The following is a 14,551-nucleotide window of genomic DNA, read 5'->3' as shown; positions in this document are numbered from 1 at the left end:
TCAGAATTTATTTATTGTCAGGCATGAGCTCTTACAACTCTGTGTATATGTAGGAGTAAGAGATAGACAGATAGACAGGCGTATGAAGGGTGGGAAAAGTCACACAAAGAGATAGCAAGATGGTGGGGGGAAGGAGAGGGGGACAAAAACATGAGAAGGGGTGTCAATGTGAGAGCAGTAATGTACCTACTACCTGATGAATGTAACTGTAACCCCTCTATATATTACCCTGACAAGAAAAAGCAACGACAGAGCCACGTGTCATCTGGGCCAGTGGTAGAGTGCTTGCCTAACATGAACGAAGGCCCAATGCTACATACATAGAAAAGGCTGGAAGAGTGCTGTGGCTCAAGAGGTAGAGCACTAGCCTTGAGAAAGCCCAAGGACAGTGCCCAGGCCCTGAGTTCAAACCCAAGACTGGCCAAAAAATAAAATGTCTTCTTCACCTTACTATGAGAGATACCTCACAGGAAACCAAACTTGCTGCCATGTCGATCTTGAACTTCCAATCTCCCAAAGTGAAAAAATAATGTTCTGTTATTCAAGCCAACCTACGTGTGGTCTTTTACTATAGCAGTGTAGGACAGTAATATAACCGCTGATATCACCCTCAAATTTCTTCAATAAGCAGGATTGTTTTGTTTTGCTGTTGCCTTGTTTGGTTGGTTGGTTTTGTTTATTTATTTGTTTTCCTGTGGTTTGAACTTAGCATCTTGTACTTGGGCTTGGTTTGCTTTCTCCTCTGGTGCTCTACCACATGACCCATGTCTCCAGTCTAGGTTTTTGCTGGTAATTTTGGAGATGGTATTTGGTGGGCTTTTCTGCCTGGCCTGGGGAGGCGGCGGAGCGGCCCGGTGCCGCTCGAGTGGCCGTGGAAGGGTGGATCTCCCCACCCCCAGGCAAAACAAAGGAACACTTAACACAGGTGGCGGTTTTCTATCCAACCCGGGCCGCCCGGAGCTCCCCCCACCCCCGCTCGTCCCCGCGCCAAGGTCCTCCCAGCCACGGCTCCGTGGCCCCCTGAGCTCAGCGGCCCGCGGACCTCCGTCCACTCTCCAGGGCAGAAAGGAGCCGCTCCCCGCGACCCCTGATCGGGCTCGGGGATCCGAATGAAGGTTCAACGCCTCCCCCACTCACACACACACACATTTCCCACCCAACCTCCCTCCCCCACCAACACGCACACCTCATCGGGGGCGGGGTGGGCACAGGACGCCCCGGAGGACGCGAGCAAGGACCGGGAAGCCCGGGGTGGGGCGGGGACCGCGGCCGCGGCGAGCAGGTAGAGCGGGCAGAAGACACGCGCCCGCTGGGCCGGGGGAGGGGAGAAGTTTCTCCCCAACTTCCCGACTCTGGAGAGTCGCCTTCCCTGAGCAGGGCGCCTGGGCCCAGCGCCACCAGGAGCGGGGTCGGCAGTCCCCGCCCGCGGGGCCGTGCCGGAGTCCTTACCTGCCCTCTGGCTGCGCTTGCACGGGTCGCTGTGGCCGCGGCTTTGGACCGGACGGAGAGGGGGCGGCGGGCGGCCCTCCCGCTCTCCAGGTCCACCCGGACCACCTCCTAGGCGTGGGGCGCGAGGCATGGGGCGCGGGGCGGCAGGCTGCACCGACGACTGGGGAGCCGGCCTGGGACAACTGACTTCAGGAGGAGTGAATTCCGGGCTCACCCACCCCGCGACTAAAAAACCACGCCCCTTCCCTGGGCCACGCCCCTTGCGCCCTGCGTGGGGGCGGGGCGGTGGCTACTTGCACCAGGAGCCTGCTCAAGGGGACTCCTGTGGCAAAAAAAACTGGAAGTGGTGCTGAGGCTCAAGTGGTAGAGCTCTAGCCTTCAGAAAGTCCAAGGATAGTGCTCAGGCCCTGAGCTCAAGCCCAGGACTAGCAAAAATAAATAAATAAATAATAAATAAATAAAAATTATTAAATACTAATAGAACTGAAATCCAAGGAGTGTAAATATTAGCAGAATTTCAAAGACCTTGTATGCTCTTTATTTCTAAAGGAAAATGAATTAATACTACAAAAATGTTATGGTAAATACTTGACCTGTGGAAATGATTTTTCTTAATATAGTTGAGGTAATGTATAGAGGGGTTACAGTTACATTCATCAGGTAGTGGGTACATTCTTTTTTTTTTGCCAGTCCTGGGACTTGAACTCAGGGCCTGAGCACTGTCCTTGGACTTTCTCAAGGCTAAAGCTCTACCACTTGAGCCTCAGCCCCATTTATGTTTTTTTCTATGTTTATGTGGTACTGAGGGATTGAACCCGGGTCTTTGTGCATGCTAGGCAAGCACTCTACCAGTAAGCCAAACTCCCAACCCAAGGTGCATTCTTGAACATTGTTACCCCTTCCCATATTTTTCTCCCACTTTTTCCCCTTGGAAAGAGTTTTTGTTTTTGTCAGTCATGGGGCTTGAACTCAAGACCTGGGTGCTTTTCCTGACTTTTTTGCTCAATGCTAGTGCTCTACCACTTTGAGTCACAGCTCCACTTTCATTTTTTGAGTGGTTAAGCCAGGAGGAATGTTATTTGCTCAAGTGTCAGAAGAAACATGCCATATTTCTTTTCTGTAAACCTTTAAATATAATAGCACTAGTTCATTTATGAGTTTGAAGAGCTCACCTGAGAACAGGGTTGATTTGGGGATTATTGCCCAACCACAACTTCTGGGGACACACTCAGAAGAGAAAAGCAGTAAGTGATGATCCCTGTGTGTTGTCTGAAGGATGGGGTCACATGCATGCATAGAAACAATGTTTCAGGCCGATGGTGGATGTCTGGAGGTAGGACTTAGATATGGGCTTTCAATTGTCCTTAAGTATCAAGCAGTGCTGAATCCTACCAAAGTTGACACCTACTAATTTTGAGAAAAGTCACAAGGAAAGCTTGTGTTTTCTATGAAGTGATGTTGAACAGGAGAGTGCAGGAGTCTTAAGTCAAGACAAGCTAGACAAGTACATAGAAGTTTTCATAATAATGTTATGCTTTGTGTTATTATTTGCTTTATTATGTTTATGCCAACATCCACAGAGAGACTCTCTGTTATTGCAGATTCTTCCAAGGTATAGGATTCCAAAGATTTAGTGCTCCTGGTTGTAATTTAATGTGTTTGGTATGATTGTCATCACAGTCGATGTGGTATAAGACACTGAATTGGAGATATAAAAAAACAACTTATTTAAAACTTTTAAACCAGACTAACACAGTCAGCTAAACACTAGTAGAGAAACAAAAAAAAATAGAAAAATTAAGTATGATCCTTCCTGTTCAGTCAGCAAAAAAGAATTGAATGTATTTTTTAGTATATGTAAGCAAAATGTTTTATTTTATTTTTGGCATAGCTTAATGTTTTTTCATAAATTTTTATAATGATGGGGAAGTATATTTAGGTTAAAAATGTCAACTAGGCATTAATTTAAAAACCTGATCCTTTTCAAAGAATAAACTACTAAGATTAAGATAGTAGAAAAATATTAATAATGTGGTATATTGAGAAGTAAAGAGATCATAACTAACAAACACAGAAAAATAATGAAGGCACTGTGTGTGTGTGTGTGTGTCTGTGTGTGTGTGTGTGTGTGTGTGTGTGTGTGTATGGTGGAAGATACCTCATGAAAGAAGAAATATATATTTATAGCAATGGGAACTGAACTGTTCTCTTCAGATGCCCAGAGGTAATACATTACATGAGCAAGGTGTGAGTATAAAATTTTCTACTTTTGAAGCTTTATCAATTATCAAGGCCCTTCTGTGTTACTATAAGTCTACAAACACCTTTTGAAATTCTGTTTATGACTGTGCAAATTTGTTAGCAGTTGACTTTTTCTGCTTTCCCAGGCTTCAATAACCTTTAATTAAATAGGAGGGCTTCATTTAGTTGTTGCGAATATTCTAGTAGGTGATTTCTAAGCTCTAAATTAAAGTGCCTAGATTTTTCCAGAGTTGTTGATCAGTGAAAGTATGGTTTTAGATGTATCAACACAAATCTTATCTTCTGGAATTTCATTGTTGGACAACTGATGTACAAGCCAGCATACTAGCCTAGCTCTTAATAGTCTTGTGGTCTTATTATCCACTCTAGGGTATTCTACAAGATGCCAGCACTTGAATCCTCTAGGAATATTTAAGTAATGTAATATTTGGACATAGGCCAATAGTTCATTCCTTTTCCATAGAACAATAATCCTTGGCCAATGGGTCCAGAATTTAGACAGGATCAATTTTTAAAAGGATCCCACGTAAGAGGTAATCCTAGGTATTTTTACTTGTTCTCATTCTTCCCAATTTGTTTCTGTAGATCCCAGGTAGACTAACCAACTTCTGGTCTATATTTGTTACCCTGTGGATGCTTGTTAGTGGCAATCTGTTTTCCAATGTGGGCCCTTCTCTCATGTGCTCCACTGGGATTAATAACCTTGGCATGCCTAATAAACCACTTCTTTAGGAAAGTCTTCTGACGCTTTGGAGTGTAGTAGACCTTGTTGTACTCTTCCACGTGGTTATCTGTTTCTACTTTACTGTAATGTCTGGAATTGCAGGTCTTTTAAAAAACTATATACACATTTTTTTCTTGCTAGAAGGTAATCCTCTTAATAGCAAAAAATATACATGTTATGGTGGCACTTCAATGCCTAGCAATCATTGTTCAAAAATAAACAAATCCATAGGCCTTTGATGATGGAGCCTAGAGGAGTTACCCATGGAAAAATCTGGTGCCATCTGCAGGTGCTGTGAGAAAGTGAGAGGGGGCATGATGTCCTCTCTCAGAGGCTCCTGAGAGGAAAATCCTTTGAAACTAGCCAAGGATTTAATATTGGTAGAGCATTTGTATTCACAGCACAGACTCCTCTCACAGATTGTTTTTTTACTGTTATTATAAAGGTGATGTAAATTGAGATTATAGTTACATAAATCAGATAGTGAGTACATTTCTTTTGGACAATCTCACCCTTTTCTTCACTCTCTCTCAGTTTTTTCCTCCCACCCCCACCCACAAGTTGTCTAGTTCATTTTCAACGTAGTGTTTAGTGATTACCACTGCTGCACTGGTTCACTTCCTTACCCTCCCAATGACATATAAATGAACATATGACAAAAAGAAGAGAAAACTTAAAACAGCGACAAAGAAAAGAATCTCTAGTTTCCATTTCTTGGAGCTCACTTAGATAAAAACTTGATGTGCTCAGAGATACATAGGCCATGGTACCTTTGTGTTCTGTTCTTAAGTCTATCTGCCTTTGTCTCACTGTGTGGGAATGACTTGAGTCTTGTCCCAGTGTACTTTAGACCTAGCTTCCCCATGTGAGATACAAGTTGTGTCGTTTGGGTCTCTGAACTTGCCTAACCTCCATTAACATGATTTGTTCTAGGTCTATTCATTTCTCCACATCTATTGCTGATTCTAAGAAGGCTGTCTAACTTTGAGCTAAGCCACTTAGTGGTTTTGACTCTGGCCACTGTAATCTTTTTACCATCTGACCTTGCATCCCTACCCTAGTATCTTATTTTAGTGATCAGGGGTCAAGAAAAGCAAAGTGAAAAGAGGGCACAGGAAGTAGAATGGAGACAGCAGATCAGGTCCTGCTCATCACTACAGATTTTCTTTCTCCTTGGCATGGCTTCATACCTTTTTTCCAGCTTTACAGGCTGTGGCTGGCTACAGGAAAATAAGGCTTTCCTCTAGATAACATTTTCTAGTCTTATTTTGATATTTTTATGAACATCGTATTAAATTATCTAGGGACATGCAAGCCTATTCTTCCTATAAGGGCTTGTGAAACCTGTACTATGAATCATTATATCTAATTTTCTTTCAAATCTACAGGCTTTTTATCAAATTTTATCAATTTTATTAATATCACTTGTAATGTACAAGAGTCATGGCAAACCTAAGAACTTTTTAACCATATCATGATTATCTTAAGAGTCTCCTTGTTGGGTGCTGGTGGCTCATTCATACCTGTAATCCTAGCTACTTAGGAGCCTAAGATCTGAGGATGGCTGTTCAAAGCCAGCCCAGGCACTAAAGTCCATGAGACCCTTATCTCCAATTATCCACAAGAAAACCAGAAGTGGGCTGTGGCTCAAGTGGTAGAGCACTAGCCTTGAGCTGAAGAGCTCAGGGACAGTGCCCAGGCCCAGAGTTCAAACCCTAATAGTAAAAAGGAAAAAAAAATAGTCTCCTATTTTTTTAATTTTTTGTATCAATGCTGGTCTTGGACTTTGAACTCAGGGCATGTGCTCAGTCCTTGAGCTTTTTTGCTCAAGACTAGCACAGTACCATGTGAGCCACAGCTCCAGTTCATTTTTTTTTAGAGAATGGAAAATACGAGTCTCATGAGAATTTTCTGTCCTGTCTGGTTTCAAACCACGATCCTCAGATCTCACTTCCTGACCAACTACAGGAAACAGTGCCTGGCTAGGTCTTCTGTTCTTATATAAATCAGAGCGTAATAGATTACTTTTTTACCACACCTGAAATTCTTATGCAAAACTAAGTGCTCAGCAATCTATTTTCTGAAATAAGATGCACATTAATGATAGACAATTCTAACCTAGTTGGCTAGGGATTATGAGCTATATACCTGTTTATAGAGATTTAAATGTAATCAATTTTAATAGCCTCAAGAAAATCTGTAATATTTTCTAGAAGCTAACGTCCCAGTGATGTGATACTTTATCTCTAGGCAAAGGATGAAGAGGGAAGCATTTGTCAACTAGATAGGATATTCTCTTCTATAGGATACCCAGAGTTCATTGCCCCTGGCTTCTTTCTAGATCGATCCCATTGTTCTAAATGAATGATGCTGTCACAGCTGTGAAGAATGACTAGGAGTTTTGTAGTCAGGACTGGATATAATGGAAGTGCCCTAGCAGCTTCCTGGGCTCCATCAGGGCAGCAAGATTAAATTTGAGCTCGAGTTTTGAAATGATAAAAAAGCTGTTTGACTGCATTTTCAATATGTTTATCAGGAGAAAGCTGTAAATACGAGATAACTCCTGCAAGAAATTTAGAAGTTGAAATGAGCATCTAACAGTCTGAAAGGAATCTGCTGCCGTTGAACATTACTCATGTTTCTATTGCCGAGCACCAACACTGCACTTTTCCTCCCAGAATTATTTTTAACTAGCTTGGAAGTCATCCAGGTTTAACTCCTCTCCAAAGCAATTCTGTAAATGTGAGAGGGGCTAGCTAGGTTCTGATTCAAAAGACAGGTGTACCTGGATGTCTTCTGTATAGCTGTGAATATTGGCAGGATGGTTCTCACTTATCATTCTGCAGTGGAACAGCTTAAGTGTGAAATGCAGTTCCTTCCAAAGGTGATGAAACCAGCAAGGCAGCTCAAAGGTAAAGCCATGCTAATGCACACATGCTTATTTTACTTTTTTCTCTCCTCAGAAAATATTCAGGTAATAAAATGAAAGCTTTAAGATGGGAGACATTAGAGACAGCAGTACATATTCAGTAGGAATGACAGTTCAAATTTAACATGGAAAACATGTTCAATACACCAGTGCAAAATAAATACAAGATAAGCCACATATAACTTCATTTGAAACGTGCCATGAAATAAATTGGCTATTACCAACTCATGGTTTATCAAGAAAGAAAAAAAAATGACTATACATTAACGAATGAAGAAAAATAGGTGGAATCTGATCTAACAATTATTTCTGATGGTCCTTTGCTTCTTATTTAAAGAAAAAAAGCTAAGTTCCATTATGTCTTTTTCATCTGCTATCGCATTGATATTTTAAATATTCAAACATTATAGCATTCTCACTTATAGGAATATTACAGACTTCATAGGAAACTTAGACATTTGACTAAGTATGTTTAAATAATGGGACACCAAAATAGATTAAATATTTAGTATATTGAATATATGCTACAATGAATATATATATGTGTGTGTGTGTTTATTGTTTGTGAAAATTGCTTTTAAAATAAATGTTCATCTTGAGTAATGTTTTCAAAAGAGTTTGTTTACCAAGTGGGAAATCTCCAATTTATTCAATTTTTAGGACAGTTTCAAGAATATACTGTTAATTAAGACCAGTCCCAGTGTAAAGCCTCACATACCATCCATACCATAAACTACTCAATCACCTGATTAATTTATTATTACTGTTGATACTATCTGTCTGGTTCAATGCAATCCACTGAAAGGATTGGATTTATTCACTAATTTCTATGAATAAAATAGAGCTTAAAGGACCACCTGTCAGGCATGATGGCACATACCTGAATCCCAGATATCCAGTTGATTAAGACAAGAGGTTCTTTTAAGCCCAGGAATCAACTGGAAGCCATTCTGAATAACAGAAAGAGACTCTTTAAAAAAAACAAAAGAAGAGAAGGAAAGAAGAGAAAGAGGAGGAGGAGGAGAGGAAGAAGAAGAAAGTTGGAAGAGGTGGAAGCAGAGGCAGAAAGAATAGGATGAATTAAATAAGAAATTAGATTTGGGAGTAGAGCTGTGGCTCAAGCTTCTTGATCTATCCTTGAGCAAAAAAAAAAAAAGCACAGGGACAGACCCATGTCCGGAGATCAAAGTCAAGGAACATCCCTCACTTACACACACACACACACACACGCACACACACTAGAAGTTTAGGTTATTAACACTGTAAATCAAGCAGGCTTGAAAAAACAAAATGTGACTTTTAAATTTTCTATTGAGCTGGACCTATGGACTCACACCTGTAATACTAGCTTCTCAGGAGTCTGAGGATCAAGGTTCAAAGCCAGCCTGGGCACAAAAGGATCTGAGACTCTTAGCTCCAATTACCCTCTAGAAAAGTATGAAATGGGGCTTGGCTCAATGGTAGGTTGATAGATGGTAGGCTGAAGAGCTCATGGACAACACCCAGGTCCAGAGGTCAAGTTCCACAACCTGGATATCTTTATCAAAATACCATTTTATTGCACATTAGAAATTATTTACCTATGAGTTATAATAGAATTATGCTAGGAATCATCATTTCATAGGAGGTTTGTGTTTTATAGACACATATGTGATGAATAAATGTTCCTCATAAGTTATCATTTTAGTAACAACACAAATCATTTTCATTTTCAAATGAAACCAATCCCTATGAGAAGGCTTTCACAAAATTGTATGAGACAATTTGAAATTACCTTTATTTTTCCTCCTTTCTGGAAATTGATTATTGCACCACAATTTTCCCATTCCTTGAGCTGCCATCTGGATATTTCAGACTTTGTGGTCCAGAAGTCAATCAACCTAATGCACGACTGTAGCCATCTTCAGAAAATCCTCACCTGCAGCGTAAAACATGATTAATTTCTTGACAGGTACACTTGAGTCTTCCTCTTGTCCCCCTAGTCTATCCTCACTCTTAGGAGTTTTGTGTGCTTTTCTTTCATCATCTACATGGAAGAGCCACTGTTCATAAAACTGTCCTTGTGAAGATTTATCTCTTATTATTAGTTTGCTGTGCTGCAAAATCTACCTTATGTACAAATAAATGAAATGAGCAATCTGAACTGTAATAAAGAGATTTAACACAATATTTGAGAATATTGATTGAGACTGTTGGTCTTTGTTTTCTTCTTCTTTTAAATTTTTTTCTCATTTTAGTGTAGATTTAGGCATCTCTTTACTATACCTTTTTACAACTGGGGAGTGGAGGGAATTAACTTGGTTTGATAGAGGCATTAGACAAAAAAATAGGGAATTCTGGAGAAGAAATTAATGACAATTTTCAAAATTTAGGAAATAATTATAACTTGGATAATAAATAAATATTACTTTTATATGGTACGTTGCATAAAGACAGTCCTATTCACCAAGTAAAACATATTGGTTATGGTATATTCTGGTGAATTTATCTGTGGATAAATAGGTAAAATATCAATACATGAATGCATGATTTCATCCTAAGGGATGTTTTGTGGAAAAATGTATGAAATACTGGTTAAAATTCATTAGTCTGAAAAAATAGAGGTTAAATCATCATAAATTCAGTAAGTCTATATGTGTATAGATTACACAGAGAAAAATAACCATGTCTGTTATACTATATAATTCTGTGGAGCTTGTGAATTGGCTATGCTTGTAGTTTTCTCAGATGTTTCTTGTTGTCTGTGCTATAAGCCATACAGGATACAATTGAAAAAAAAATACTTTTAAGTGTGAAGTACCCTTCGTGACAAATATATTTGGTGACAGTTTTAACTGTAGAATGATTCACAAAGATGACTTCTAGGATGGCTTCATGTTAATAGAAAAATAAGTTCCATGCACAGTATGTTTGAGAAGCACTGACCTAGTGGCTTTCCTCATATTTTAGTGCTTGTGCAAAACGGTAGTGGACATGGTGAGTTTTCTTTTGTTTTTGTTTTTTTTCTTTTTCTGTTTTGCCAGTCGTAGGGCTTGAACTCGTGGCCTGGGCACTGTCCCTGAGTAATTCAGCTCAAAGCTAGTGCTCTACCACTTGGGCCACAGCACCATTGACTTGGTAAGTTTCTAAGAATGTGTCCTTTTCTAAAAGTCATGGAACCAGGTGGTGCTTTTTTTCAAGATAATATTAGGCTTTCTTTTCTGTGGTGTAGGCTTTTTAAAACTAGATTAAAGAATTCTGGAAATGTAGTTATCATTTTCCATCACTGGTTATACAGTTGAAGACATTATTAGCAATTATTTGTTTTATGTTAACTATTTGTCAGATATATCACAATCCAAACATGACCAAGTCTTGAGATCCTTTGAGAGATTCTGTAGAAATGATTGAGCAGTCAGTATGCAAATTCTAAGTGGAAGATGTATAACTGTAATATCAAGCAGAATTAGGTAGGTAGGTAGCAAAAATCGTGTTCTCCTCCCTTCAGGGTTTAATGACTTACTGGAGGCATTCAATCATTGAAGAGGCACCGAAGAAAGTTTCTTTAATTTTTTTGAACCTAAGAATCCTAATCTCTGCAATTGTCCTAACAACTGCCACTTTTTTTTTTCTTGTGTCAGTTGTGGTGCTTGAATTCTAGGCCTGGGTGCTGTCCCTGAAATCTTCACCTCAAGGCTAAAACTCTAACCCTTGAGCCACAGCACCACTTCCAATTATCTGGTGGTTAACTGGAAATAAGAATCTCATGGGGGGCCGGGAGTTTGGCCTAGTGGTAGAGTGCTTGCCTAGCTTGCACGAAGACCCAGGTTTGATTCCTTAGTACCACATACTTAGAAAAAGCCAGAAGTGGTGCTGAGGCTCAAGTGGTAGAGCTCTAGCCTTGAGAAAAATCCAAGGACAGTGCTCAGGCCCTGAGCATAAGCCCAGGACTGGCAAAAACAAAACAAAAAAAAACCACACACACAATTAAAATATCTGGGGCCGGGAGTTTGGCCTAGTGGTAGAGTGCTTGTCAAGCATGCATGAAGACCCGGGTTTGCTTCCTCAGTACCACATATGTAGCAAAAAAAAAAAAAAAAGCCAGAAGTGTTGCTGTGGCTCAAGTGGTAGAGCCCTAGCCTTGAGAAAATCCAGGGACAGTGCTCAGGCCCTGAGCCCAAGCCCAGGACTTGCAAAAAAAAAAAAAAAAGAAAAAAAAATCTCGTGGGCTTTCAAGCCTGGGCTGGCTTTGAACTATGATCCTCAGATCTTAGCCTCCTGAACTAGGATTACAGGTGTGAGCTACTGTTGCCTTCCTTTCCCTTTGGAAAAAGATGACAATAATACATTTGGAGATAATTTTATGTGTTTGAAGATCTGGAAAGTAATAGTAATAACTATAATATATATGAGTATATGTATATATGCATATATGTAATATATATATAAATATATATATTATAAGGGATGGTAGTAAGGCAAGAAAAAAAAGAAACCTGGACTGATAAAAAAATTATGAGAGAAAAACTTTTCTCTGTGTATTTTCATACAAAAGAAAACCTTATAGATGTTAGAAATTCCCCCTATTCCAAAAAAATTCTTTTGCAATACCAGTTATGATGAATAACTTTGAGACAGTTTACCTATAGGAAGAAGTGCTTATTTAGCACTAATTTAGTGAGATTTGGGCTTTAAATAGCCATCTTTAGTTAGGACCAGGTTTTATTCTTCTCTGTAATATACTGGAAGGGGTAGGTTTGGACAATTTGAGAGACGATTTTTAGCTTGAGTCTTGCTCTTCAGGTACCTTTTAGTTTAAGCATCAAAATACGAATTTATTCTTGAATATTTTTTCTCTAAAGAGACTGAAAGATCAATACATTTTGTCAATCTTTGCTTTTTAATTCCAAGATCTACCCAACAAATTGACATACAGGGAGAATAAAATCTGTTTTCTGCTAGCACTTAGTTAATGGTATCTGCAATAGGAGGATTCCAAGGACTTTTCAAGTTGGTGCTGTTATTATTGGTATTGCAAGGTCACAGAAACTTTGAGCTTAATAGCAGGTAAAAGATGGCTTAAACTTAGGAGTCCCAGGGAACCTTTGATCTTACCTTTTATCTCCCCTGAAGTCTTCTTTTATTCTTTGTTTGGCTCCACCATTTACCAACTATCTTGTCCGGGAAAAATTGCCATTGGCCTGGCAAAGGACACAGTCAAGTCGATACTGATTTTGTATAAATTAAATAAAAGGGTTATGCTTCATCTCTTTGACAACTAAATTACATGAGGCTCACCGGAATATCAGAGCTTGTTACATTCCCAAAAAGCTGCATAGGAGGAGCAATGTCATTTGATGCTATTAATGGCTTAAATGCCTTCAGGTTTGGTCATTCCTTTGGATCTACTTCTAACTTTACCAAACCAAAATGTTTAAGCATGAAGAAGTCATTGTAAAGAAATACTCAAGGATGCTTTAGAAAATGTGAGGAAACAATGATTCTTTTAAATGATAAGTACTGCCTGTATTTGTTAATCACAGAATGTACCTACTATCTGTATAACTGGTATACCAAAGAAAGCAGAAAAAAATGACTGGAAGAATGCCATGTAGAGTTTAGAGCACAGGCTGTTTTTCTTTGATATAAGGAAAACAAGAATATAATATACTATGGACAGGACATACCATGTATTACTTTCCTGCTTTTTTATATAAAAATGTCCACAAACATATCTTAAAGCAATACCAATATATTACCGCACTCTCAGAAGTCTGGGTACAGTGTGTCTAAGGTGGGTCCTTTCTTGGTACCAAGATGGTGGCAAAGCTGTTCCATCCTGGAGATGAGGAGTGGATATTAGTTTGTGTCGTCATTCAGCTTATGATTAAATTTAGTTCCTTTCAGGCCCTAAGGTCTACTTAAACCTTGAGGTCTACACTCTTGTTGGCAATCATCAGTAGCTGCATATTGCTTTCCCTCCTTTCTTTTCATGTCCTTTCTCATACCTGCCCTCATGAACAAGTCAACATCCTCTTATTCTTTACATCTCTCTGATTCCATAGCCTTCTGAATCTCTCTGAACTCCACAAACATTTCTCTGTTTTGTGCCATTAGATGGATCCCACTAGAGTGGGATCCTCTTCTTATTTTCACATCCATAATATTAACTACATCTTCAAGTGACTTTAATCACAAAAAGTTATATTCATAGGAACCCAGGACTCAAGTAGTAGAGTGCTAGCCTTGAGCTGAAGAGCTCAGGGACAGAACCTAGGCCGAGAGTTTATGCACATGACCAACCAAAAAAAAAATAGTCTGCACAAAATAGAGATTTCAAGGGCCTGGAATTTGGCCTTTTGGTAGAGTGCTTGCCTAGCATGCATGAAGCCAGCATGTTATAGAAAAAGCCGGAAGTAGTGCTGTGGTTCAAGTGGTAGAGCTCTAGCCTTGAGAAAGCCCAAGGACAGTGCTTAGGCCCTGAGTAAAAGGACTGGCAAAATAAAAAGACATTTCAAGAGCTGCATAAGGGCAGCTATATTAGGATCCAAGGGGACCATTATACTCTTAGGGAGCAGATGGTATAAAAGTTCCACAGTGTTGACTAATATTTACAATGTCTCAGAACTCTTGAAAACTATCATATTTAGAATATTTTATTAGTCAAAGTTGACTTTCACTTTTTGTACAACTTTTACTTTTTTCGTATATTTTTTATTGTAATTAATAGAAGGGTTACATGATATTTGCCAGATAGATGGTGCATTAATTCCCATACATTGATACCCTTTCACATGTCTTGGTCCCCTATAACTTTTACTTTTTATTAATTACAATTTACCATTAATTAAGTAATTATAGTTATTGCTAGGAGAAAAAATGCAAGCAATTGGTCTATGTATGTCCCACTTCCTTTCCCAAAACAAAACATCTTTAACTAATCTCCTGTGAATTTGGTATCTGGTAAATAGAATACTGACTTTGGCTACAAGCAAAAGACTTGTTGCTCTCCTTAACAGGATGTCACTGGGTGAAGATTACCTGTAGTGAAGACAGCATGAACATAAAGCAAGGATATTTGTGTATATCCTTTGCGCACTGCCACCAGATGGCATGTCAAATGTTTATCTGAAACCCTTAATAGCTATAACCTTGAAGTCACTTAGTAAAGGTGGAAAATAAGTAATTTGATTCCTTCTAGTTGGATT

At 39.3% G+C, this 14,551-nt stretch overlaps 1 long non-coding RNA gene across 1 annotated transcript; it reads right to left on the bottom strand.

Annotated features, from left to right (window-relative positions):
* Positions 1–9,144: 9,144 nt before the first annotated feature.
* LOC150039288 (uncharacterized) lies at positions 9,145–13,288 on the bottom strand. Its single transcript, XR_016534390.1, has 3 exons — positions 13,103–13,288; positions 12,459–12,544; positions 9,145–9,282 (listed from the first exon to the last, which is right to left on the bottom strand). It is a non-coding gene; the product is annotated as an uncharacterized LOC150039288 (long non-coding RNA).
* Positions 13,289–14,551: the final 1,263 nt, after the last annotated feature.

Source organism: Megascapheus bottae, unplaced genomic scaffold (assembly GCF_031878675.1).
Source record: "Megascapheus bottae isolate mThoBot1 unplaced genomic scaffold, mThoBot2.hap1 HAP1_SCAFFOLD_40, whole genome shotgun sequence".
NCBI lineage: Eukaryota > Metazoa > Chordata > Mammalia > Rodentia > Geomyidae > Megascapheus > Megascapheus bottae.
The sequence above is the reverse complement of the archived record's forward strand: the minus strand, read 5'-3'. Positions and strand labels throughout refer to the sequence as shown.